The sequence below is a fragment of the Physeter macrocephalus genome, chromosome 7 (assembly GCF_002837175.3).
Source record: "Physeter macrocephalus isolate SW-GA chromosome 7, ASM283717v5, whole genome shotgun sequence".
Lineage (NCBI taxonomy): Eukaryota > Metazoa > Chordata > Mammalia > Artiodactyla > Physeteridae > Physeter > Physeter macrocephalus.
The window spans coordinates 105,450,649-105,477,386 of NC_041220.1; the positions used below are offsets into that span (position 1 = coordinate 105,450,649).

The 26,738-nt window shown below is 40.6% G+C and overlaps 1 long non-coding RNA gene across 5 annotated transcripts in view; it reads right to left on the reverse strand.

Moving 5' to 3' along the window:
• LOC102980905 (uncharacterized) overlaps nucleotides 1-26,738 on the reverse strand; it is a 55,936-nt gene that overhangs the window by 11,529 nt on the left and 17,669 nt on the right. For 4 of the 5 annotated variants that reach the window (XR_008617852.1, XR_008617851.1, XR_002891170.2 and 1 more), the window contains 3 exons: nucleotides 12,453-12,550; nucleotides 11,439-11,561; nucleotides 9,308-9,369 (listed from right to left, as the gene is read on the reverse strand). This is a non-coding gene — a long non-coding RNA (uncharacterized lncRNA). The remainder of the gene's footprint in view (nucleotides 1-9,307; nucleotides 9,370-11,438; nucleotides 11,562-12,452; nucleotides 12,551-26,738) is intronic. The other variant, XR_008617849.1, reaches the window with a different exon arrangement.

Here is a 26,738-nt window from a genome sequence, read left to right on the forward strand (position 1 = left end):
GCCTTGTTCATCTTAAGTCCTCACTTTCCTTCCTTGGGTCTTGACCCAGTCTACAGATTATTGGGAGTTGAATGAACAAAGTGAGCTCAAAGCCATCTTCTGGTTTTATGGTTCTATAAGTCACTCCACACTAGTGGAATTGATTATAAAGGAAGCACAGTCTTTTTGGGGCACAAGGAGATTGTGGGATGGGGAGGGGGAAGGGGTCTGAGTTTGGAAATCTTGGGATGATATTAAAAAGAAAGCTGATCAAAAGGCCAGAGGCATTAAATTCCAGGGCCAACTCCACCACCACCAGTTTTCTTTCCTGTGTAATATAAGAAAGATGTAATTGAATCCATGGCCAGGATAGTGGAGAAGGTTTTCAGTGAGGAGATGGGCTGGGGAAAACTTATTTTTCTGAAAGTGGTAATGATAGCAGTATACTGAAACCATCTGGGAGATTTTTTTTTTTAATTGCAAATGGATCAATCACAGGAAACCCCCCTCAACCAAATTAATTCTGAGAGTGTCCTTAAATGTCAGTATTCAATGTGGAAGGTCTTGGGTAATGTGACAAAAGTCTCACAGGTGGTTTTGACACATCTTCATTCCCCAATCTACCCCAGCCCTGTTGACTACCAGGGTTTAGATTATATTTAATGTCTTTTGTAGTTGTCTGTCTTAATTCTAACTTACCATTCTATGCACTGCTTCTCCCTGTGTAGGAACTCAGTAGACACTGGAGAAAGACATGGAACTATCACCATCATCTTATTTTCCACCTGTTGCCTTTTTCTGGGCCAGGGCGCAGACAGGGTTTTATGCCAGAATGTTCAGAATTCAGGGCACTAGCCCAGCCCAAAGCAACCTCTACCTGACAGTTTTAGGTGACAGAGGCTGTCCCAGGCCTCAAAGGTAGAATCTTGAGTTTCTCAGACAAATACACACAAGCAAGAAGTCAAATGTGGCAAACACAACAGTCTGTCACCCACAGTGGGATTCTGTCCATTACACAATATGGAAGGTTCAGAAACTCAATTTTTCTTGACAATTCAGCATTGGCTTTGACAAGACAAGCTTTTTCATCATCTGTCTGGGAAAGAGGAACAAACAATTTTGTCTAGTCAGTAATGGTCAATGGGGATAGATGCGCTATCCAGGGAAATGTTTGTTATCTAGGGCCATGCTGGGCCACTCACAAGTCCTTTCCAGGACTGCTCTAAAAAAATAAAACCATCCTTACTTGATGTGGTGCCATTACCACTACTTATGACTCAAATCAAACATTCAGATCATGAGGATATGATAGAGCAATTCAGCAAATGAGAAGAGACTAGGAAAATAAAAAGAACCATTGGGCCATAGGACGTCTCTGCTTTATCAAAGACATTAACTTTTTAAAAATTAATTTATTTTATTTTTGGTTGCATTGGGTCTTCGTTGCTGTGCACGGGTTTTTCTGTAGTTGCAATGAGCGGGGGCTACTCTTTGTTGTGGCATGCCGGCTTTTCATTGTGGTGGTTTCTCTTGTTGCGGAGCACGGGCTCTAGGCGCACGGGCTCAGTAGTTGTGGCACGTGGGCTCTAGAGAGCAGGCTCAGTAGTTGTGGCGCATGGGCTAAGTTGCTCCACGGCATGTGGGATCTCAGACCAGGGCTCAAACCCGTGTCCCCTGCATTGGCAGATGGATTCTTAACCACTGCACCACCAGGGAAGCCCAAAGACATTAACTTTTAAAAGGAAGCAAGATTTAAAAATGAAAAGACTACATCATGGTTTTTACAAGAAAAAGAGGGGTCAAAAGACCTATATGGAGTGATTACTTTATGTCAAAAACTGTGTTACCTCCTTCCAATTCACAGCCTTATTTAATCTTCACAACTAGACTTAGAACTGTGGTGATCTTATAGATGAAAATATTGAGGAACAAAACACCAGAATTCATTGTCCTGGTGTATAAGTGGGAAGAAAAACCCTCCTTCTGCCTTTTCTAGCACAACCTGGATGTGTCTCTTTGTTTAAACTGAAGAACCTTTGCACTCCCGTGCAAAATATTCTGTGACCTTCTTCCTGGTGGAGTTGAGGTGATGCTGGTGTCTAGAACAGAGCCTTAGTCATACCCACCAGTCACTGTGCACCCAACCAGAAGCTTGTCTGGGACTCTTGACAAGTCATACGTGTGGTTTGGGAATTTTGTTTCCCCAGTGACAGAAACCAACATAAAATTGGCAAAAGAAAAACAGGAATTTGGTGTCCACCAAATATTGGGGCATTTGAACAGAGGGAATAAATATCTTAATAGCAGAAACATAGGGATCTATTGGTTTTTTAGAAAACTGGAACCAGGGGCTCAGAATGCTGCCAGGATACATTATTTCTCTATCCCTATCTTGATTTGTGTCCATAGTCACTGCATCAGCCTTACTCTCTTGCTATAGTTGGGCTTGCTCCAAGTAGCAGGAAACTTATCTCCCAAGTCCTGGGAAGGACTGACTCATATACATCCTGGTCACAGATTTAGAAATTAGCTCACCTCATGTTGGGTGCCCACCGGTAGACCATCACCTAAGGCCAGAGAAGTAGCTCTGTATGTTCATGGTAGCTCCTGAACTGACAATACAAACGAAGTGGAAAAGAGAACTTTCCAGAACAGTAAGCTTACTGGGGTGACCATACCATTAGCATCCAGGACACAATGGAGGCAAACAGCCATGGGACAAGGGAGAAGTTTCTACCAAGTCTAATGTAAACATTTCAATGCGTTGGAAACTCTGTTACATTTTCAAACTCCAAGTAGGTGGTTGTCAAGACTTTAGAGTATGCCTGCACTCTCTTATTCATCCTCTGACATATACTGGTGCTAAAATAGAAGAGAAAATAAGAATAAGATATGATCCCTACCCTCAGAGTTTACTGCCTGCTGGGGGAAACAGACAAGTATACTAATGATGTCAGTACTGTGAGCAGAGTGTATTAATGGAGGTCCGTAGAGGGCAGTGTTTTTCATGCTGTATGTTGGGACCCATTGGCAGGTCATTAAATCAATTTAGTAGGCTGCAGACAGCATTTTTAAAAAAGAAATAAAACAAACCAGAGTATATCAGTGTGCTTTGCACTGCAGTAAAGATGCAAGAATCTGGTGAAACAATTGTATTTCAATTGTGAGGGAGGCTGTGTATGTGTCGGTTTGTGTACTAAGTCATGATATAAAATATATTTCTTACTTTAGGTCATTGTCAAGAATCTTTAAAAGACACTAATATGGTGTGAGTAGGAACACAGAGAAGAGATATCTAGATGAGACTCGTAGAAGTTGGAAGAGGAAAAAGGTTTCTGAAGAAGAGAACTCTTCATCCGAACCTCGGAGAAAAGGCAGTAATTCCAAGAGAAAGGGTAGCTTGTGAAAAAAGCACAGAGGACTGAGAAAGCAGAGCAGACTGAAAAAGTCTTGTGGCTGAAGAGTAGCAGTTGTGGACCTACAGTGGGTCATGCACTGTAGTTTGATCCCTCAAGCTACCGTCACGTGACCAAGAGCTGAGAATGAAGAAATGAGGAGACGGGGAACATACTTATCACAGAAGGCACAAAGTGATGGATGAGAATCAGATGAAAATATTATAAAAATTTAGAGTGTCAAAGATCACTTTTGCTTAAGAACCCAAGAAACCTTCCTGAAGGAGGAAGCATTTTTGAGTTATCTATGAATATTTCTCAAGCTTGGACCAGGGATCAAATGTATGGTGCTTGAGTGCTTGAGTGTGGGGAGTTGGGTGAGGAGGAAGGAGTAGAAAACATTCCAAGAAAATTTCAGAGCCAAAAAGAAAGGGGAGACTGAGTAGGCACACCCTTGCACTGAGGCTCCCTCAAACCAACGGTGGTCATCGTTTGAGTTCTTTGTACAATGCCAAATAAAATCTAATTCATTATTTGACACTCTCAGATATGCTCATTGGAGGGAGGCAGTCTTTCATCTTAGTTAAAATTCTAAGATCTGTGTGACATTGGTCTAGTTAACTCGTCATTCTGTGCTTTGGAGTTCTCTTGGGTGAAACTGATAACTGTATTCTGCTCAGATCTTCAAGAAAGAACTTGACAGTCAGCTGAAAGTAGTGTCATTAGCTATCAGCCTTCAGCCACAGCACCACTGGTTTCCACTGCAGAATTCAAGCTGAGGGCACACTCTTTCCAGAAGTCCATAGTCAATGACAGAGCATGGACAGATACTAGGCCCCAGCCATATTTGTCCAATGTGGGATTCTGCTAAAGAGTAAGCTTTGCTTCGGATCTCCCCCTTGGGATTGCCAAGACTTTGTCAAAGCTGCCTCAGTGTCAGAGTCTCACTCTACCTAGCTCTGCTTCCTCCAGACTCCTCCCTTTCAGAGGTGTCAAATCCGCTTTGCCACCTGGAGGCTTTCCCCACCCTATCCTGCTTCTTCCCTCTTTATCTTCCATAGGCAAAATGGCCAAGAAGTCTCTTGCACTGCCTGAGCATCTGTTTCCCTGAATGGACACAATACCCAAATGTTGGGCTGTCCCAGGTTTCAGTTCTTGAACTGCTACTCCTTCTCATTTCCTAGATGAGCCCACTTCATTTTTAGGGTTTTAATCCATTTGTATGTTAAAAACTCTCAAATTTGTGACTCCAGACCCAAACAGTCTTCTGATCTTCAGGCTCATATCTCCAATCCCTATTTAACAGCTCCAGTGGCTATCCAATAGGAACCTAGGACAAAATTGTCCAAGTTCCAACTCGTCATCTTTTCTCCTAAACTTGTCCTTTCTTCAGTCTTTCCCACCTCAGTAAATAGCAGCTTGACATTTATAGTTGGGCAAACACTTTGGTGCCATCCTTGATTTCTCTTATTCTCTCATAGCCCACATCTAATCCAACAGCAAATCCTGTGGATTCCACCTAAAAAAACCACACTGAACCCAACCAGTTCTCATCACCTGCACCAGTACAATACAGTCTCAGCCAGCATGTCCTCCTCTCTGGAATACTTCCATGGCCTCCTATTTGGACTCCCTATTCCTACTCTTAACCTATCCAATCTATTCTCAACACTGCAACCAGAATACCCTTTTGAAATGTAAACCAGCTCATGTCATTTTCATCTCAAAACCCCCAACAACATCTCCTGTCACTCAGAATGACAGGAGACCTCGTGTTATCTGTCCCCTCCTTCACAGTTTCCTTCTTGTTCGCTCACTTCTTGTATTCTAACTACACTAACTTCACTCTTGACCCCATATGCATCTACCTCGGGATTTTGTGCATGCTATTCCCTTTGCCTGCAATGTTCTTCCCCCCAGTATCTGAATGGCTCCCTGTCTTCCCTGCTTCTCATTTCTGCTCACATGTCCCTTATCAGTGAAGCCTTCTCTGAGCTCTCTCTGCAAAATTGCATAGCCCAGCACTCCCTTTTCCCTTCCTTGCTACACTTGTTTATGACACTCTTAACATTTAACATAATTGATGCTTGTCTTATTGCTCCCTTCTGCTCCACTTAGATGTAAATTCCAAGGGAGCAAAATGTTACACTTATTTCAATCCCTGCCGTATTCCCTGAGGCCTATTTCAATGCCTTGTGTGTGGCAGGAACCCAATACGTGCCTGGTGTATAAATTAATGAACTGGGATAATAATAGTGCTGACCTCAGACAGGGGTTGTAGTCTCCAATAATTGATGTAAATACCTTAGTACAGTGCCTGACACATAATAAGTACTCGACAACTAATATTAACGACTCTTAGTCAATTCTTGTGTAAGGTGGACGCTTAAATGTAGTCTCCACTCTGGGGACAAAATTTGACAGCAGTAATCAGGTGGGGGAGACAGAATCTAGACATATCTCTACAAAACGATTTGTTCAGTTCCTTTAGCAGGAAGCTTTAGGGTAACACGTCCCATGTAGGTGAAAATGAGTACAATTAACCCACAGAATGACTGGGTAACTCTAAATAGTTTACTGTCTTCCTGATAAATATATTGTACTATTGTACTATACAGACTGCACCATAGATTTCTAGAAAAAAAAGTCAATCTTTTCTTCAATAACGTGAACAATTTTAAGCCAGGTATAACTGAAAGATAAGACTCTAGTTTGGTTTACCTGGATTTCTCCTCTTTCATTGCCCAAGTTTGGGGACTGTGTTCATTTTTTTGCAACAAATGTTTTTGGAGTGCCTGATGTATCAAGGTACTGTGCAAGGGAAGAGGTATTCAGCAGCTAACAAGACAAGCTTGGTTTCTGTCTTCATAGAGCTTACTCTATCAGAAAAGAGGGATAGTTCAATAAGAAATGACAGCAGGAACATGCTGGAATAGTGGAAGTACAGAATGCATATGATAGAAGCAAGTAACTTAACTTGGGGTAGGGAAGAAAGATGGGAAAAGGGAACTCTTTAATTCTCAGAAGAGGAGATATTTAAGAAGATGTGTGAAGTTATCCTGGTAAAGATTCAAACACAAAACAAAATCAAACAAAAAACCTCCTGGCAAAGAAGTTATCCTGGTAAAGTAAAGGACGCTTCCAGGCAGATGGGAAATACATACAATGGCTTGAAGCCTGGAGACAACATAAGACCTCCAAGCCTTAAAAGTTCTGAAAGGTGTTTTTAAAGGTAAAACAAGGCTTACCTGCTGTGTCACATGAATGACTTGCCCATAATGAGTAGAGTTTCTCAGATTCTATTAGTAAGTATAGGAAATTCTTAATCTTTCTTTAATACATGTTCAAAGTTAACATTAAATATTAATAAATAAGATTTCATTTTTAATATGGTATAGTCCAAAAATGTCTCCTGATCACATTTAAACTCTGGCCAGGATTCTTTCTCTGTTATCATGGACCTGCAATTCTCTGTCTCACTCAGTTGCAAGAGTACACAGCTGGCCTTGGGCTTTGGACATTGACCTTCTTTCAGGGCTGGAGTATATGCTTACTATTCCCCCTCCTTTTCATGAAAAGAGTAACTTAGTATTGGCGACAGAGCCGGACATAGATCCTGAAAGTAGGCACCACCTGGGAGCCTTGGCAATTCCTTCCACTACCAGGCCCTGTAGAGTTGCTCTACAGGGCACTGGGTAGACTGGCTGATCCCTTATTTACAGTGTAAATAAGGAGATAGGGCATGTAAGCATAAAAAGACAGTTAACAATACAATGCAAACTTTGTGAAATGATGAGTGGTTTACCCAAAGAGTATAATAGAAAATCAAGAGAAGGAAAGACCATCACAATCAGGACAGGTATTGCAAAGCAATAACAGTTTGAACTGGATCCTGAAGAATTAGTAAGATTCTGAAAGACAGGTATCAGCTGGATAATGCAACACAGGGAGAGGGAAGGTGGTGGGGTCGGGGGCAGAGAGACAGGGGAGAGAGCATAAGTAAAGAAGTTCTGTAGAAACCTGCAGTCAGCGTTCTGAGGTTCCAAAGAGACTCTCTTGAAATTAGTGATCTCTTTGCTTGCAAACTTAGACTCATTCATTCATCAAAATGGGGATGTGGTTATTTAAAAAACTTGGATTCTGCAAAGTTTTAGGAGAGGATTTTAAGTCAAACCAAGGAAATAAAAAAACAATGTTAAAGAGTAAAGGCATGGCTTCCCTGGTGGTGCACAGGTTAAGAATCCGTCTGCCAATGCAGGGGACATGGGTTCGAGCCCCAGTCCGGGAAGATCCCACATGCCGCTGAGCAACTAAGCCTGTGCGCCACAACTACTGAGCCTGCGCTCTAGAGCCAGCAAGCCACAACTACTGAAGCCCGTGTGCCACAACTACGGAAGCCCACGTGCCTAGAGCCTGTGCTCTGCAACAAGAGAAGCCACGGCAATGAGAAGCCCGCACGCCACAAGGAAGAGGGGCCCCTGCTCGCCACAACTAGAGAAAGCCCGCGTGCAGCAACAAAGACACAATGCAGCCAAAAATAAAAATAATAAATAAATAAATAGTTTTAAAAAAGAGTAAAGGCATGGATCATAAGAGTCAGCTATTTTACTATTTAAGCTATTTAAGTTTGAGCTATTTAAGTTTGAAGCTCAAGAAATTACATGTTTAAGTGCCTAAGTACTCTTCAGTTGACTTTTAATTAACCTCTTTTGCCATTTCTCATCTAGGGAAATTGAAAAATATTTTTTATAGTCCAAAAAAAACTTACTCTATAAAAGAATTACACAAATTTGAAAGTCACTTATAATAATCTTTCAAAATATGTGATGTTTGCAGCTGAATCAAGCCAAATTGTATTTATTCCTTATCAGTCCTAGTTATCTTGGCATCACTCTCTTATTAATAAGATTCAGGCAAATCTTAGCCTTCCAGTGCAAAAGTGAAAACCCACAGTGATTTAAATCTGATTTTCTCTAATCAGGCTGTATCTCATTAGTTTTGATTCCTTTCTTTTAGATTCTGATGTTTGCAGATGCTTTTTGTGGGAACAACGTTTAAAACATGTTCTCCCAAGTGTGCACCTGCCTCTTCCTGCAGATCGTTTTTCCTCTGTCCTTCTGGGTTGGAGGAGATCATTTTTTTCTATTCAGCTTAACCCAAAACCCAGTACAGAAAAAGAAGGAGTTCCTTTTTCTTTACACCTCCACACCCAGTTCAAAAGAACAAGACCATGCTAGATTTGTCTAAAAAAATGTATATATATAGAGGCTATGCCATTCAATTTTGATTCTGATGATGGTAAGTGGAGTCTCCTAGCCCCATTGCCACCCAAAATTATGAGATTCTTATGCATCCCATGATAACTGGCTGCCAAAAAGGATTCCCTAGCATGTCAGTCAGGGTAGGCTAAGTTGTGCTGCAGTAACAAATAAACTTTATGATCATGGTGGCTCAGCACAAGAGAAGTTGATCTCTTCCACACAGAAAGTATAATGTGGTTTGCCTGGGATGCTCCTCCATCCAGTGATTCAGGGGGTCAAACTCTCTTCATCGTATAATATAGCCTCCTTGTCATGTCACTTCTAAGGTCACTTTGTCATAGGGAGAGAAAGGGGGAAGAAGCACACTGGCTTGTAACTGCCTCCACCTGGAAGTAATACGTGTCATTCTGTTCCAGATGCTTTGGATGGAAGCAGTCACTTGGCTTCAACCTAATTGCAAATGCAAGTGGGAAATGAAGAATGCATAGAAATAACCATCTCTGCCTCAGTCTGATGATTGATAACATTTGGTTCTACTCTAAGACAAGTTCAGAAGAAGCAAATGGGAAACATGATATTTTCAATACATTGAAATGAAATCACTGTCCAGAAGTAACCTGGAGTGCAAAGTATACACTTCTGGAGACAGAGTATATTTACTGCCATGCTTACCCCTTTCCAGCAATAAGACTTTTGGCAGGTCTCATGGACACTCTGAGTCTCGGTGTCTTCATCTGTAAAATGGAAAGAATCGTGACAAAGTAGTTATGAGGATGAGACTTAATGTCTCTAAAGCATCTGAAAAAGGGTGTAGCAAAAACTACATATCCAATTTTTAAAGCAGTCATTATTATTACTGTATTTTATTGATACTAATAAAATGGTGATATTATCATGCAAATTAATTAGTTTATTATATTTAATTTACCAAAAATAATTAAAACAATTTTGAAATGTAAGCATCCCTGAGATTTCCTAGTTGGGTTCAGAGGTGGCTTTGACCGTGTGTTTAATTTACTGTTAGCAGGAAATATAGCATATTATTACCTTTAGAATTTCTCATTTCAGACTTTTTTTAAAACATCAAGCTTTTAAAGTAATTGCAAAATTTTTAAAGAGACCTCGGTGTAAGCAGAGAGGTGAGTTTCCGTGGCAATATCTGAACAACACACAGGGAAGAGAAGAAGGGAAGGGGGGCATTTAATGAGCACTTAACATGACATTAAGTAGTGTGCTTTAGATCCAGTACTTGTCTAAAACAGAAGGAAATGCTATGACATCCGTATGATGGTCACAGTCTTATGGAAGAACAAACAGGACCAAAGGTAGAGAGACTTTCCTTAACCATTTAGAATGTGGGATCTGACCCATTCTTTGCCCTCAGCTCCTGCCCACGTTCTCCCTGTACCACTGAGTCTCCTGCAACTGCATCTTTTTTATGGTTCCCATGCTGAATACCCCATGTTTCCTTGGCCTTATTTCTCTTTGTTCCCAGACTTTCTTGGGGCTTCTCCATGGTTAACGTATAAACATCCATCTCCAGCCTGATCACTCACCAGCACACCAGACCCTCATTCCCTTCTGACAATAGGATAAATATCCTTAAATGCATTGCCTTGCCTACTCAAAAAGAGTTCTTTCTTATCGTGGAAAGCCTTATGATGAAAATGGAGAGAGTGGTAGAGTAGTGAAATCACCGTGGCTGATCCATCCTAGGATGGATCCGTTAGGCATGGATCATCAAGGGATGCCAAATCTTGGGGAAAATGTGATGAGGAGAAGAATAGTGCATGGTCTCAAAGGGTCTCCCCACAGATTGCTTCTTAGTTGAAAAAGGAAGAACGTTCATTATACACTGGTGAAAACAGATGACACTTAGGCTGTGTCATCAAAATTAACCTTAGTAATGAGGAGCAGATGGCCATCCCATGTCTCTGGATGTGATACATTGAGGAGGAAACACCATCTCTTATAAGTAACGTGTATCTAATCATAAGGAAAAGCCAGACAAACCCACACAGAAGAACTGTCTATAACTGGTCTGGATTCTTTTAAAATGTCAATGTATGAAAGGGGGAGGGACTGAGAAACTTTTCAGATTAAAGGAGACTAAATAGACATGGCCACTAAATGGACCAGATCCTATACTGAAGGGGAAAGTGCTGAAAGGACATTATTGGGACAACTGACAACTATGGATATTGGAAGGTAGATTTGATGAAAGTACTGTAATAATGTTAAATTTCCTAAATGGAACAGTATTGTGGGTATTTATTTAAGAGAATATTCTTATTCTTAGGAATTACACACTGAAATATTAATAAGTAAAAGGGCAGAATGTATGTAATCTACTTTCAGATGGCTCAGAAAAACAAATAAATATTTTAGAATTTATAATTTACACATACATATGTGCATGTACATGCAGATACATGTGTGTATACATATAATTGTATACTTATCTATCTATCTACATATATATAGAGAGAAGATGATAAAGCAAATGTGGCAAAATGTTAAAAACCAGTGAATCTGGCAGAAGTATATCCAGAAGTGTGAGAGAGAGAGAAAGAGAGAGAGAGAGAGAGAGAGAGAGAGAGAGAGACTGTTTTTCCAGCAATTCAATGAGCTTTAGAAGTTTAAACAAATTGAAATTTCTATTAATGGGGAGTACTTACTGTGTGCCCATCATTTGCTATGGAATGTCCTAGGCAGGTCACAGGCATTCTTTCTAAACTTTTTAAATAGCTCTGGATGTGGAAATCATTTTTTCGATATGAGGAAGTTGAAACAGGATACTCACTGCAGGACTTGGCAGGTTCCTGGATTTGAATTCAGGTTGGGCTCATTTCCTATCACTAGAAGGGACAGTTCATGTGAGGTCAGGTGGGAAGAGGTGAGGCTTCACCCTTCAGGAGCTCAGAGCCTATAGGGAGGGTAGAGAAGGAAAATAGAAAAGACAAATATCATACAATATCTCTTATATGTTGAATCTGAAAAAAACAAAAGATGCAAATTGAACTTATTTACAAAACAGAAAAAGACTCACAGACATAGAAAACAAACTTATGGTTAAGGGGCGAGGGATAAATTAAGAAGATGAGATTAACATGTACACACTAGTATATACAAAATAACAAACAAGCACCTACTGTATAGCACAGAGAACTCTACTCAATATTTTGCAATAACCTATAAGAGAAAAGAATCTGAAAAAGAATAGATATATGTATATGTATAACTGAATCACTTTGCTGTACACCTGAATCTAACAAGACATTGTAAATCAACTATACTTCAGTTTTTAAAAAAAGAAATAAATTAAAAAAATTAAACTGAAAAAAAAAGAAAAGTAACTGGATACCATAGAGTGCTGTGATAAGTACTGTTAAAGTCTTCCAACCACTGTTTATTGAACACCTACTAGGTGCCAGGTGTTATGCTAAGCTCTCTGGGACCAAGAGCTGTGGACAGCAGAGCCCTGGGCTCTGTTCTTCCAGACCTTCAGCTGCAGTGGATATGATGATGCTTGTGAACACAAGCGCTATGGGAGCACCTGGGAAGGATGGGTCTCATATCCAGACTGGGAGGCTTCTCAGAGGGGATGCTGCCTTAATGGATTTTTAGAGATGGATGAACCTGTGAAATCTTGCTCACCCCTGTGTTCTAAAGCCTGGCACGTATAGGGAACTCACTAATTGGTGAACTTGGAAAAAGAAATAGAGGTGTTCTCCACTGTGTACAGACTGCACTATTCCTGATTAAATGAATGAATGAATGAGAGAGTGAATGACTGAGTGAGTGAATAAATCCTCACCTGCAGGGAACCCAGTGGGATGAGCTCTCCCAGCAGGTGAGCCTCTCTGTCATCCTTCCAGGTCACCAGAGGGAATGGACCAGTCTCAGCAGGCTTTCCTACAGTGATCGAACATTGAGAAGAATTTGGGGATGGCAGCTGGTGATTAACCCTAGTCTGCGTGTGTGCGTGTGTGTGTGTGTTGGGGTGGGGGGGCGGTTTCTTATTGCCCTGGCTTCTGTGTTTTGCTTTTCTATTAGAGGAAATGCTTTATTAAGAAAAGACATTCAGATCTCTCTTTCTCACTCTTTTTTTTTTTTCCTGACTTGCTCAATACTTTTTCAAGCTCTTATTTTCACAGAGGAAAACCAAGCTGCTTTCCCGAAGCTGTGCCTCAGGTTTTGTTCTTGCCAAGGTCGTGCAAAGCCAGAAGCCCACGTGCCTCTGTAGGTCAGAAACAAGGGCCCTTCGGCTCCGTCCAAAGATCATAATCATGATAGTAACAAAACAATATCCTTTCAATTTTGCTCAGTGCTTTTCCTTCCATGATCTCTTTTCATGTATAGAGTACATTTAGGAAAATATGTACAACACTTGTAGACAAAATGCTTAGGGATTTCCACATTCGTTTTGGTGATGCCCCAGAAACCTGTGTAGGAGCCTAGTGGGGAGGGGGCCCCCTAAGGGCAGGATGCTCTGCTGACTTATTTCTCTGCTCTTGCCTCAGCCAGTCACACCAGCCAACTCGGCTGCTTGCTTGTGCATGTTCCATATACTGGAGTCCCAAGTTCCAGGTAACGTACATTTCACATTTCACCTGATACATAGATCTCATAGCAGGGGAAAAAATTTTAAAAAGGTTGGAGATTAGTAACCAGTGGCAAAGTTGCATATCATCATAGTGTTGCTAAAGAAATACAGGCCCAGAAAGGGAAATCATTTGCCTAAAATCACAAAGCTAATTAGTGGCAGAGCAGGAACTAATCCCTCATCCTAGGTATCATTCTGATTTCTACTCTAGAACATGTTTTATTGCTGCATCTGGCTAAACCAATCACAATGAGTGAAAAGGACCAGTAATTTGGACCGAGAGGGGAGAAATAATAATAATAATAAAAAATCCTGAAAGTTGAAGTTTCCAGCCTGCCCCATCACCCTCCTGTGTAGCTGGGGGATCTGAGTTCCCTGAAACTTAAGAGGTTATAGAAGGCCTGGTGCAGCTACCTCTCCCTCCTGGAACCTCACTTTCACCTCCAGAAACTGATCTGGGTTGGTCACTCACCACCATCTCTTTGGGCTCTGGAATGTTCTTCCAGGTAGGAAATAACTAGCAAGGATTACCCTTCTCCAGACTAACTAAAAGTTTGGATCTGAGGCTCAACTGAAATCAAGGATGGGAACGCTTTCTTTCTAATGTAAAACAATAAGGCTTTATAATGATGAAGTTGCTCCAAGCCTCCTTGTAGCGGCACAGAAAGACAACCAGCTTCCAGGTAAGAGAATCAAGTCTCTACCACAACTTGCAAAAACCACAGAAGGGAGAAGGTCTCCAAGCTGCATGAAGTTCCTTTGAGAAGGCAAACTCAGATCTATTTTAGCTTCTTCCTGTGAAGGAATGGCAGCAGTGAAGATGCTCCCTGGTGTCACGGCCACCAAAGTGACACTCTTTGTGCCACCTAGAGGTACTGGGAAAGTAGGGGGAGACCAAGGCAGTGGCTGCAACTGAATTAGCAGCTCCAGGAGGGCAAAGGGACAGTTCTTCCCAAGTTTTCAGCATATTCAGAACACTTTTAAAGATACTTTTACCTTCTGTAAAGAAAAATATGTTTGCTTATAGCTTCCTTACCTGTAATTTCTTGCAATGGTTTGCATACTGTCTGTTCTTTCCTTCCTTCCTTCCTTCCTTCCTTCCTTCCTTCCTTCCTTCTTTCCTCCTTCCTTCCAGTAACCTCTCTCTCTCTCTCTCTGGCCAAAACAATACCATTTTTTCCTGTTCAATCCCTGAAGAGAGTACCAATTATACTTATTTTGAAATGATGACAACAGAACAATTACTGAAAACCATTAAAAGCAGATTTGAATTCATGTCTAGTACTCAGATAATTTCTTCAAATTAAGCATTGGTCTCTCCTACAGCCTTATTTTTAAATGCAAATTGTAATGTATATCTTGAATCATGGAAGCTTTTAATGAATTAAATTTATTGAATCGATTTCCCATCAACAGCAGACTCTGGCCAGGGACATATTCTGGCTATACTATAAGGTTCTTCCTGAGGAGCAGACCCATTCATTTCTCATCTCTGAGAAAAGGTGAGTGGAGAGAGTACTACAAGAGGGGGTAACAAAACAGGTAAAGACAAGGATGTGGGGAAATCTGGAACACAAAGAGGGATAGTGAAGATCAGTGATTGTTTATAGGAACTATTTTGATGCATATCTCCTTGGTGGCAGATTATCTTCCATTATTCCCACCTCTTTAAGATGTACAACAACAGGGACTTCCCTGGTGGTGCAGTGGTTAAGAATCAACCTGCTAATGCAGGGGACACGGGTTCAAGCCCTGGTCCAGGAAGATCCTACATGCCACGGAGCAACTAAGGCCGTGCGCCACAACTACTGAGCCTGCGCTCTACAGCCTGCGAGTCACAATTACTGAGCCCACGTGCTACAACTACTGAAGCCCACGCATGTAGAGCCCGTGCTCCACAACAAGAGAAGCCACTGCAATGAGAAGCCCGCGCACCACAACAAAGAGTAGCCCCCGCTTGTCACAGCTAGAGAAAATCTGCTGCAATGAGAAGCCCGCGCACCACAACAAAGAGTAGCCCCCGCTTGTCACAGCTAGAGAAAGTCTGCGTGCAGCAATGAAGACCCAATGCAGCCAAAAATAAATAAATAAATTTATTAAAAAAAAAAAAAAAGATGTACAACAGCCATAGTATTTTCCAGTGAAGCAGATCAATGTTATTTGCCATCAGGGATCTTAATCTTGCAAATGAATAAAGTTAGTGAAATATATATTTGAGTGAAAATAAACCCCTCTCCTTTTTTTTTTTTTTTTTTTTTTTCTTTTTTGTGGTATGCGGACCTCTCACTGCTGTGGCCTCTACCATTGTGGAGCACAGGCTCCGGACGCACAGGCTCAGCGGCCATGGCTCACGGGCCCAGCCGCTCCGCGGCATGTGGGATCTTCCCGGACCGGGGCACGAACCCGCGCCCCCTGCATCGGCAGGCGGACTCTCAACCACTGCGCCACCAGGGAAGCCCTTAAACCCCTCTCTTTTAAAAGAAAAAAAAAAAAAAAACCTTTTATTAGTTTGAGTCACACGGCTTGTGGGATCTTAGTTTCCTGGCCAGGGATCGAACCTGTGCCCCCTGCAGTGGAAATGTGGAGTCCTAACCACTGGACCACCAGGGAACTCCTCAGCCTTCCTCTTTTACACTGGAATTAACAGCCAAGGGCCCTGGGAGGTGGGAAGGGGGAGGGCTGAATGTAAGGGCCATGAGTTCATGCCACACATTGGTGCCGAGGAGTGTTGCCATCACACCTATTTCCAACTCCAACCACCTTCGCAGTCCTGCATGGAGCTTTACTTCTGAAGGGGCTTTTGTGTGTATAAACAATCAAATTTACTACTTGCTCTTTCTTTAATGTTCAATGTAATTATACTTATATTAAGTAAATTTTCTCTAAACATTTAAACATAAATTTACACAACTTATAAATCAAAATTTAAACTTTATGAAACCTCTTACACATTTAAAAGTTAATAATAAATGGAATATTACTCAGCCATAAAAAGAAATGAAACTGAGTTATTTGTAATGAGGTGGATAGACCTGGAGTCTGTCATACAGAGTGAAGTAAGTCAGAAGGAGAGAAACAAATACCGTATGCTAACACATATATATGGAATCTAAGAAAAAAAAATGTCATGAAGAGATTAGTGGTAGGACGGGAATAAAACACAGACCTACTAGAGCATGGACTTGAGGACATGGGGAGGGGGAAGGGTAAGCTGTGAGAGGGAAGAGATATGGGAACACATGTATATGTATAACTGATTCACTTTGTTGTAAAGGAGAAACTAACACACTATTGTAAAACAGTTATACTCCAATAAAGATGTTAAAAAAAATTATACTTCAATTAAAACAATTTTTAATGAAAAAAAAAGTTAATAATAAACCTTAGTCAAATTCTCTATCTCAATAAAAGCATAAGCCTAATGTGCCGCATTCCTTTAAGTGCATCAAACACCTTAAAAACATATTCACAAATGTGTGATATTCACAAAGTATCATAATGCCTATAAAATATATTGTTATATTCATACTCAGCCTATGAGAAAATTAGTGATTCTATAGGTTTAGCTAAATTTCTCCATTATTCACATACTTTAATATATTTTAATTCTTCTTTCCGGGTTACAGTGACCAATTGAACATAAAACCAAAAGATTATGGTTGGTCAGCAGAGATTGTTGAGTTATCAGTGAATTGATTATTGATCACACCAAGGCCACTGTTTGAATTTCCAAAGTGAGTCAAACCCTAGCAGATATTTTTTATCAAGATTGTTTTATTGTGTCAATGAGAATGTCCACAGCCACGTCTTCTCCTGCAACTTGGTGTCTCTGCTTTCTTCCTTCATTATATCTGTATCATGGGATGTGACTTACGTCCTCCCCAAATTCATATTTTGAAGTCCTAACCCTCAATACCTCAGAATGAAACTATATTTGGAGACTGTATCTTTAAGGAGGTAATTTAATTAAAGCAAGGTCATATGGGTGAACTCTAATCCAATATGACTGGTGTCCTTACAAGAAGAGTACACTGGGACACAGACAAATACAGAGGGAAGATGATATAAACAGAGAGAAGACAGCCCTCAACAGGCCAACTAGAGAGGCCTGGAACAGATTCTTCCTTCATGGCCCTCAGAAGGAACCAATCCTGCTGACACCTTGATCTCGGACTTCTAGCCTCTAGAACTGTGAGAAGGTAAGTTTTGTTTATGCCACTCAGTCTGTAGTACTTTGTTCCAGCAGTCCTAGCAAACTAATATATAATATTTAGCCTCAATTTACAATTTAACTCAATTTACAGTTTTTGCATCTCAGGAAAATTGGTTGAGTCATCCAGAAGTTTCATTTTCTAAGAGATAAGAGGCTGAGTTGACCTATCAGTACTTCTTCTTAAATTTGACCCACTTATCATGTGGCAACACACTGGTATGCTTTCCACTTAGTTTTTGCCCATGGTTTCTTGAGCTGACAGGCCTTTGCTGCTCTGGGTATAATTTCGATCTCCTAGGTAAAACAAAAACAAAAAACCATAATACTTATAAACATGTACTTGGAAAAACAGAATGTCATGTATGTCATATATGTCAATAGTTCCTTACCAATTTTAGTTCATTTAAAATTTTTATTCACCCTTCTTTTGTATTATAATTGTCATCTTATACATTTTAATGAACTTATTTCATCTTTGAATTTCATAGCTTTCTTATAGACTCAATTCATTCCAGTTAGATATAGTTAATATTCTTGTTTGATGGTCAAATTATTATAACTTGGCAAGTAGGAGTTTCTTAAAACTATCTCCTCTGTCCTTGCAGGATGACCCTACACATTTTTAAAAGTGTCCTTGACTTCTGGCACTCACTGTAGCTCAAAGTTCATCCTAATTTTTCTCCATACCAAGACATGGAGTCAGTTGATCTCCAAGGAGCCCTGGTTCTCTCTAGCTCAAGAACTACCTAGTGTTGGAGGAGGAGATGTGGCCACTCAGTGTCCATGACCTTGCTTTGCATTTGAGTGATGGGGGACAGGGAGACATCAGTGCTGGACCACCAGTGCTGGACCACCCTGGGGATAGAACTGAGAACATCTATTTCTCGTCAAGGTCAGGAAGCTCACAATTAATCTCTAATTTAGCTCTAAGATTAACAAGTTATTAAAAAAAAGATTAATATGTTATTTTAATTTATTTCCATTTCACTATGCTTAACTTAACTTTTAATCCATCATCCCAGTTGCAATCATGTCTCCTTTTTTACTTTCTTTTTATGTCTCATCAACCACCATTTTGCAGTCACTTTATTGACCCTAAAGAATCCAAAGTACCTCATAAATTGCCTCTATGTATCCTCCCTCACTGTCAGGACAGATACAAAGCAATCTAGCCCCTTTCACACATGTGAACACATTTAGGTCCCATAAGGTGATATTTCACAGGCTTGAGGCCTAATTTTCTAAGGATGTAATTTACAGGCTGAACGACCTTTACCCGTTTTGTTCCCCTCTCCGGACCTCACTAACTCATCTATAATGTTTTGTTTCGTTTTGTTTTGTTTTTCTTTAACTAAGAAAAGAAAAAGAAAAGGCCAGGTTTCAACTTCTGTGATTCAGGAATGCATCCGGTCCGGAACCAAATCTGTTTCATTAACTAAAGGATCTTTACAGAATGAATACAGAGGGAAGGACAAAAGAGCTGAGAGCTCCCCCGTCCTATAAAACCAGACACTGAATACCACTCAGCTGTTCTTTCCCGATGTGAACCCAAAGATTAAAAGGGTTAACCTGTGTGAAAGCACTTTATAAACTTAAACCGTGTGTAAATTTTCTTTATTTTTATTACAAATTACCAATCATGATAATGATTGAGTTAATTCAAGCATTAAGCTGTTAAAGCTCTCACCTAGGTGTCGGCAGCAAAGTCCTTACAAAGTCCACATACCCTGGATTTCCAATTCAGTGCTCTATCCACCAGATTATGCAGCATTTCAAATATGAAAACGAATTCCATGGATGAGAAGCAATCATTCACCCATGGGCCAGGCTCTCATCTTTCTCTGCACACCTGTCAGGAAGAGATCCAACTGGAAAGGCCCCACTTGCCTGAGATAAAGGCCAGTCCACTAAGGACTGGGACATCGGGTGCTCTGCTCTTGAGCATTACAGCACACCAGCTGCATTAAGGTTGTAAGCCACGCAAGCCTTCCCGGGCTATTTTTTTCATTCCAGGTCTCAGGGATACCTGGAATGTGAGATGAGTTTGGGTATACCATGTCTCTTCAGCATGGCTGAAAAGTGAAGTGCATGCATTGTAAACAATACATGATTTCTGTAAATTTATTTTTAATATACATACACTAAAGTATACTGTTTTATTATTGAAATATAATTGATTTACAATTTTTGTGAGTTTCAGATGTACAGCAAAGTGATTCAGTTATACATATAGATATATGTATTCTTTTTCAGATTCTTTTCCCTTGTAGGTTATTACAAAATATTGAATATAGTTCTCTGCTCTATACACTTGGTCCTTGTTGGTTATCTATTTTATATATAGTACTGTGTATATGTTAATCCCAAACTCCTAATTTATCCCTCCCCCTTCTTCCCCCTTTGGTAACTATAAGTTTTTTTCTGAGCCTATTTCTGTTTTGTAAATAAGTTTATTTGTATCTTTTTTTTTTAGATTCCACATACAAGTGATATCATATGATATTGTCTTTCTCTGTCTGGCTTACTTCACTTAGTATGATAATCTCCAGGTCCATCCATATTGTTGCAAATAGCATTATTTCATTCTTTTTTATGACTGAGTAATACTCCATTGTCCATATAGACCATATCTTCTTTATCCATTCATCTGCTGATGAACATTTAGGTTGCTGTATGATCCTGCAATCCCACTCCTGGGCATATATCCAGAGAAAACCATAATTAGAAAAGATACATGCACCCCAGTGTTCATTGCAGCACTGTTTACAATAGCCAAGACATGAAAGCCACCTAACGTATACTTTTTTTTTTTTTTGAGTTTTGACAAATGCCTAGAGTAGTATAACCATCACCACATTCAGAATGCAGGACAGCTCCATCAACACACAACTGCTGTCCTTTTGTATTCAAGTACTCCACCTGCCCTAAAACCCTGGTAACCACTATCAGTTCTTCATCCTTATAGTTTTACCTTTTACGCAGTGTCATATAAGTGGAAATCTGGCTTCATTCCCTTACATACTGTATCATATATTTTAGATATATCCATGTTGTCTTGTAATTTGTGTTTTTTATGGCCTGGTAATGTTCTATGGTGTATGGATACACCAGTGTTTGTTCATCCATTCATTAGTTAAAGGACATTTGGGTTGTTTCCAGGCTTTGATGATTACCAGTGAAACTGCTATAAACATTTACATACATGTTTTTGTATAACATAAGTTTTCACTTCCTTGAGTAAATACCTGGGAGTTGAATTGCTGAATCATATGGCGAGTGTGTGTTTAACTTTATAAGAAACTGCCAAACAGTTTTCCAAAGTGACTATACCATTTTGCATTCCCACTAGCAATGCATGAGAGTACTAGTCAATCTCCAACCTTACCAACCCTTAGTATTGTCAGATGTTAGTATTAGTAGTAGCACTATTATTATTATAGCAATTCTAATAGGCATGTAGTGGCATCTCATTGTGGTTTTAATTTGCATTCTCCTTGTGAGAAATGATGTTGAGCAGATATCTATTCATGTGCTTACTTGCCGTGGTAAATTTTCTTCAGTGAAGTGTATACACAAACCTTTTGCCTGATTTTAAGTGAGTTGTTTTCTCATTCCTGAGTTCAATAACTATTTTTAAGCTTACAATTTTTTGTTCACCAAGAAAAATCCAAATACCCAAGATTATTATAAATAGAATTTGAATCAATGGTAACAACAGAAACCTAGATTTTAAGAAGTCCAAATATTTAGTTATAGAACAGTACTTCTCAAAGTTCAGTGTACAAATGAATCATCTGAACATCTTGTTAAAAATGTAGATTCTGACTCAGTAGGTCTGGGAAGGAGCCTGAGAATCTGTGTTTCTAATAAGCTCCCAGGTGCTGCTGGTGCTGCTGGTGCCTATATCAAATTTGAACTGGGCTTCCCTGGTGGCGCAGTGGTTGCGCGTCCGCCTGCCAATGCAGGGGAACCGGGTTCGCGCCCCGGTCCGGGAGGACCCCACATGCCGCGGAGCGGCTGGGCCCGTGAGCCATGGCCGCTGAGCCTGCGCGTCCGGAGCCTGTGCTCCGCAGCGGGAGAGGCCACAACAGAGGGAGGCCCGCATACCACAAAAAAAAAAAAAAAAAAAAAAAAAAAAAATTTGAACTAACAAGAGTCTAAAAGGTCCTGGTTAAGTTCCCTTTTCTACCCCAAAGCTGACCAACACTCATCATGTAATCAAATCTTCCTTTTCTTTTAGAAGAAAAACATGGAATTAATAAATACCTTAAGATAATTATATCTCTTCCACGGGTCATAACACATATTGCTAGACCTTGAACTGTTATGTCACAGAGTCACCGTAACAAATGTTTGTCCAAAATTATCTTATCCTGTTTTATTTTTTTTAATTTTGCTACTAAAGAACAAAGAGGGATCCCCCCACTGAAGTCATTCCAATGAAGAAATAGTTACATTTGTACCTTACTGGAATCAATTATTTTTTGACCCCAAAATACTTTGAAATAGTTTCTGATTGAAGTAAAAACTTGCTGTGTTTTTCCCCCCATTACCAGTGATGTGGGAGTGGGTGAGTAGTATCCAGATAGCCTAGGACGTTATTTAAAAAGCCTCACAAACACAGGCTTTTTTTTTTTTTAACATTTAGATGGTACCTACAGGAATTATTGTAGGTACTATCTAAATGTTATTTAATATTGCTTTGGATATAAAATAAAATGATAGTAGAAAAACTCTTTTATTGTCCAAGTCTCTTTGAGGCCTGGAATTTCTGTTTCATTTCTTGGTTTAAGAGAATCAGAATCCGACTAGCTAGCCCAGAAAAGGAAATCATCTATAATTTTGGCAAATGCAAATACTTGTTTATAAAGGGGTTGTGTATACTTTAGAGGGTAACCAAGATGAGCCACTGAGATTCAGGAAAAAACTTTTAGAACTTCTATTTTAATTCATTTGTAAATTTAAAAGAATAAGAAAATCACATGTGATCAGTGTTGACTATATCAATCGGCACATTGAACTTCATTTCATCTCCATGTCATAGAATGGAAGATAAAGAATTCCATTTTGGACATAAGTTTGAAATATCTGAGAGAGATGTGAGTGGAGATGTCAAGTAAGCAGTTAGACCAGCAATCACAAGAGAAGACGTGTTGGAGCCACAAACCAACAAGGTGTCAGAACAGAGAGGGAAGTGAATGGGATCCCTTCAGTAACAGAAGAAGGTGTAAATAGGAGGTAATTCTAACATTTAGAGCTTAAGCAGAGGAGGAAAAACAATCAAAGAAAATTGAGGAGGCAAAAGAGTAAAGAGTGTGGAGAGAAGCAAGCTTGTTCCCAGGAGAAAATAATGTTTCAGAAAGTAGTTGACAGAGTGTCAAGAAAGATTGATTAACCATATTAAACGTTGCTGGCGGGTTTCATGAAATGAGGGCAGAACATGACTGGTTCCAGGGATGACTGGTGATCTCAGCAAGAGGGTGGCCATCTCAAAAGACCCCAATGCAAAGTGGAAGCACACAGGATCCATGCCCAAGGAAGGACACTTTCTTGCCGTTGTTAACAGAAGTCAACTTTATTTTGGTATAAAGAAATACATGTATGTTCTGACTGAAATTTGAGGGAATTAAAGAAATGCAAGAGGTGACCAGAAAAACATGTTCTAAATTAATCACTGATAATCCTATCAGCCAAAGGCGAGCTCTGTAATAATGTTGTGTCCAACTCCTCTGTTCCCTCAGTTGGTAGGTTTTGTTCCTTTAATTTGCTCCACATAATTGTGATTAGGTTTTATGCACTGCTTTTTTCACTTCCCTTTTTTTTTTTTTGCGGTACGCGGGCCTCTCACTGCTGCGGCCTCTCCCGTTGCGGAGCACAGGCTCCGGACGCGCAGGCTCAGCGGCCACGGCTCACGGGCCCAGCCGCTCCGCGGCACGTGGGATCTTCCCGGACCGGGGCGCGAACCCGCGTCCCCTGCATCGGCAGGCGGACTCTCAACCGCTGCGCCACCAGGGAAGCCCTTCACTTCACTTTTTAACAAACAAACTTTAAATGGTTTGTCAGCATAGTAAACCACAAAGTGTGTACATCATATAGATACTCATCCCATTTAGATTGTTTCCAATTTGAAAGCTGTTGCAAATAATGCTAAAATGAGCATCTTTCTGTATAAGACTTCTCCCCAACATTTTGTAATTAAAAAAATTTTTTTTAAATGAGGAAATTTCTAAGTGAAATGTTAAGATGACAAACTCTAAAGACCTATTTTTTTTTAACTGTAAAACAGTTTTTTGGAAATATAGTTGATTTACAATGTTACATTAGTTTCAGGTATACAGAAAAGTGACTCAGTTATACATATATGTATATATATATACATATATACATTCTTTTTTTACATTCTCTTCCATTATAGGTTATTACAAGATATTGAGTATAGTTCCTTGTTGGTTATCTATAACTTTAGAGTAAAAATTTCAAACATACAACAAATTTGAAAGAATTTTACAGTAAACACCCATATACCCAAACCTAGATTCTACTATTAGGTACTTGCTAAGGACCTCTTTTTAAAATGAATATTAGTATGCTGTGGAATGACAGAAAGGACCCCAGATCAACCCATAAACAAGATAAATAAACTCCTGGCAGTTTTAGTTCAGCAATTTCCATGAACACAAGTTCTAATTTCTTTTCTCACAATTCAGAATATTACTTTTCTACCTTTACCTCCAAGGATATAGAACTTGTCTAATACTGAGCAGTAGAACATTGCTGCCAGTAAAAGGAGAGGGAGGTGGGCCGGGGGAGAGAGAGAAACAGGAAGGGAAAGGAAGGGAAGGGAAGGGAAGGGAAGGCCATTTGCTACCTTTAATTTCAAGAAAGCACTTGAAGTTGTGTAAGTTATATTTTTCTCTAAATATCTGCACTGTCAAAAGCTCGAGCATCCGCATAGTAGACACTTATCAGAAGTTTTAGCTTCTGGGACAACCAGCCTCCTCTTCCTACCATCCCCAGTCTCCCATTTGGGAAACTCCTATTAGCTGGAGTCCTGGTGAGAAACACCGACCCCTCACTAGAGAAGAAGAAGCAATACAATTCTTCTCTCCCTGTCTTGGGTCAGCAAGCTGGCTCGTGAGTTGGGTTCTGCAAGTTGGCAATCAATTCCAGGGTTTGGATCTTGAGAGAATGATGCAATAATGTGGGAACAGAGGTCACTTTCATCACCGTGGTGCCCTGAGAGGGCCAGCCCATGCTTCTGTAATGACCTTTGCTGCAGCCTTTGATGGTCAGCTCTCCCTGGTGATTACCTGTTTCTACATCTGCTCTTCCTCCTCCTGTTGTTTCTATGAGCCCTGAAAACCCTTCAATAATCACCCGTTTCAACTAAATTGCTACAAGTCAGTCTTTGGTGCTTGTAAAGATGTCTCTGTCTGAGACCAGTGGGCAGGGCCAGACTGCATTTAGGATTTTGGACTTTAGAGCTACTAATGGGTAAAAATTCTTTCAGCACAGCACTCATTATCCAGGGATGATGGAGACCTCCCTGAAAAATAGTGGCAATCAGAACAAAAGGACACACAGGAGTGAATGCTCCTGGATGGTAAGGAGCAGAAAGAAGGCTGCTCAGAGTGGCTGATACCCCGGGAGCAAGGACCTTCTCATCTTCCCATCATACAGAGCCTCAGGACACCAGGGAAGTAAAGACAAGGGACACAGAGGCTGCAAGTATACCTGTCTGGGAAATCCAGGGACAAATGAGGACGCCAGGAGAGACATTTCCTGCAGCTTGTGTAGACTCCAGTGCTGTGTTTTGTCCACTTTGTGGAGCCAGAAGGAATGAAAAATTGATAATAATCTGTTCTTCTGACAGCTCCTGACCCGTCAATGCTCATCTCCAATATGTCAGGTGCGAAAAGTCCACCCAGCCTATAGCCACCACGCCCACCTTCAAGAAGAGTTTCCTAAACTTCATGGGTAAGATTCACCTGCAACTCTGGTTAAAAATGTAGCTTCCCAGGTGCTGCCCCCAGAGATCACAATTCAGAGGGTCGGGATAAAAGCTGAGAATGATTTTTTACCATGTTCTGCCATATGATTCTTGTCATCATGGAAGTTTGGGAAACACCTCTGTAAAGTCTCTTACCTGATAAAGGTATAACATAGACGCCTAAGAGGGATTTCCCTGGCCATCTGCGGTATCATCACAGAAAAAGGTGGTTTGAAGGCCAAGAATAGTGGTTCTTGATATTGTACATACCAGCATCTCCTGGAGGGCTTGTGACAATATAGATTGCTGGTTCTCCTCCCAGAGTTTCTGACTCAGAAGGTCTTGGTTGGGGTCTGAGAATTTGTATTTCTAACAAGTTCTCAGGTGATGCGGAAGCTGCTGGTCCTGGACCACACTTTGAGAATGACTGACCTGGAAGGAACATAATGTCCACAGGTGTTCATGTTGGAGGTCAGGCCATGGTAATTATCACTCTCCTATTCTCCCAGAGGAAAGCCCTCCCCCAATCAATGAACTATTAGAAAAGCACAGGAGATCCTCAATCCAGAATTACATAACCTGAGGCACCAGAGGCCAAGATTCCCCATCCCGCACAATACATCAGACAATAAAATCTAGAATCCCCATGTGGTCATCAAGTAGACTCAGAGATGCAACCCAAATCCTAACCCTTTTGAAACTGAATAAGTAGGAGGTTGGAGGGAGATGGATGCTTGTACAGAGGCAATGTTTCTACAGTACAGCCTTGGGAGACCCATGGCAGAGTCAAAGCAAGGAAACTGAGAAAAACATCTGGGCCTTGGGACACATCCCTAGTGGGTCAGGGAGAAGACAGCTGAGATGAAGGGGAGGTCGTGCTGGGGTGGGGACCGGGCACAGCTGAAAGAACCAGGCCGAAGCTCCCAGAATGACTCTGCCGTACACTGGTGGGATGCCACCACGTGTAGAGTTGGACCATGGAACCCAGTGCATACAATCTACCTTTGGAGGGCTTTGTAAATGCCAGACAATGCAATGTTCTAAGAACTTTTCATGAAACAAACTCCCTTAACACACACTAATCCCAGTGAACAGGTACTATTAACATGGCCCTCTGCTGATTAAGAAAACAGGGCACAGAAAAGCCAAGGATACTGACGGAAGTCACAAGATGAGCGCTCACTGGAGCCATATATCCAATCCAGGCCATGTGACTTCAGTGACTCTAGGCTCAACCTCAATGTGCTGCTACTTCTCCTAACAGAAGACGTATTTTGTGATTATCTGCCACCTT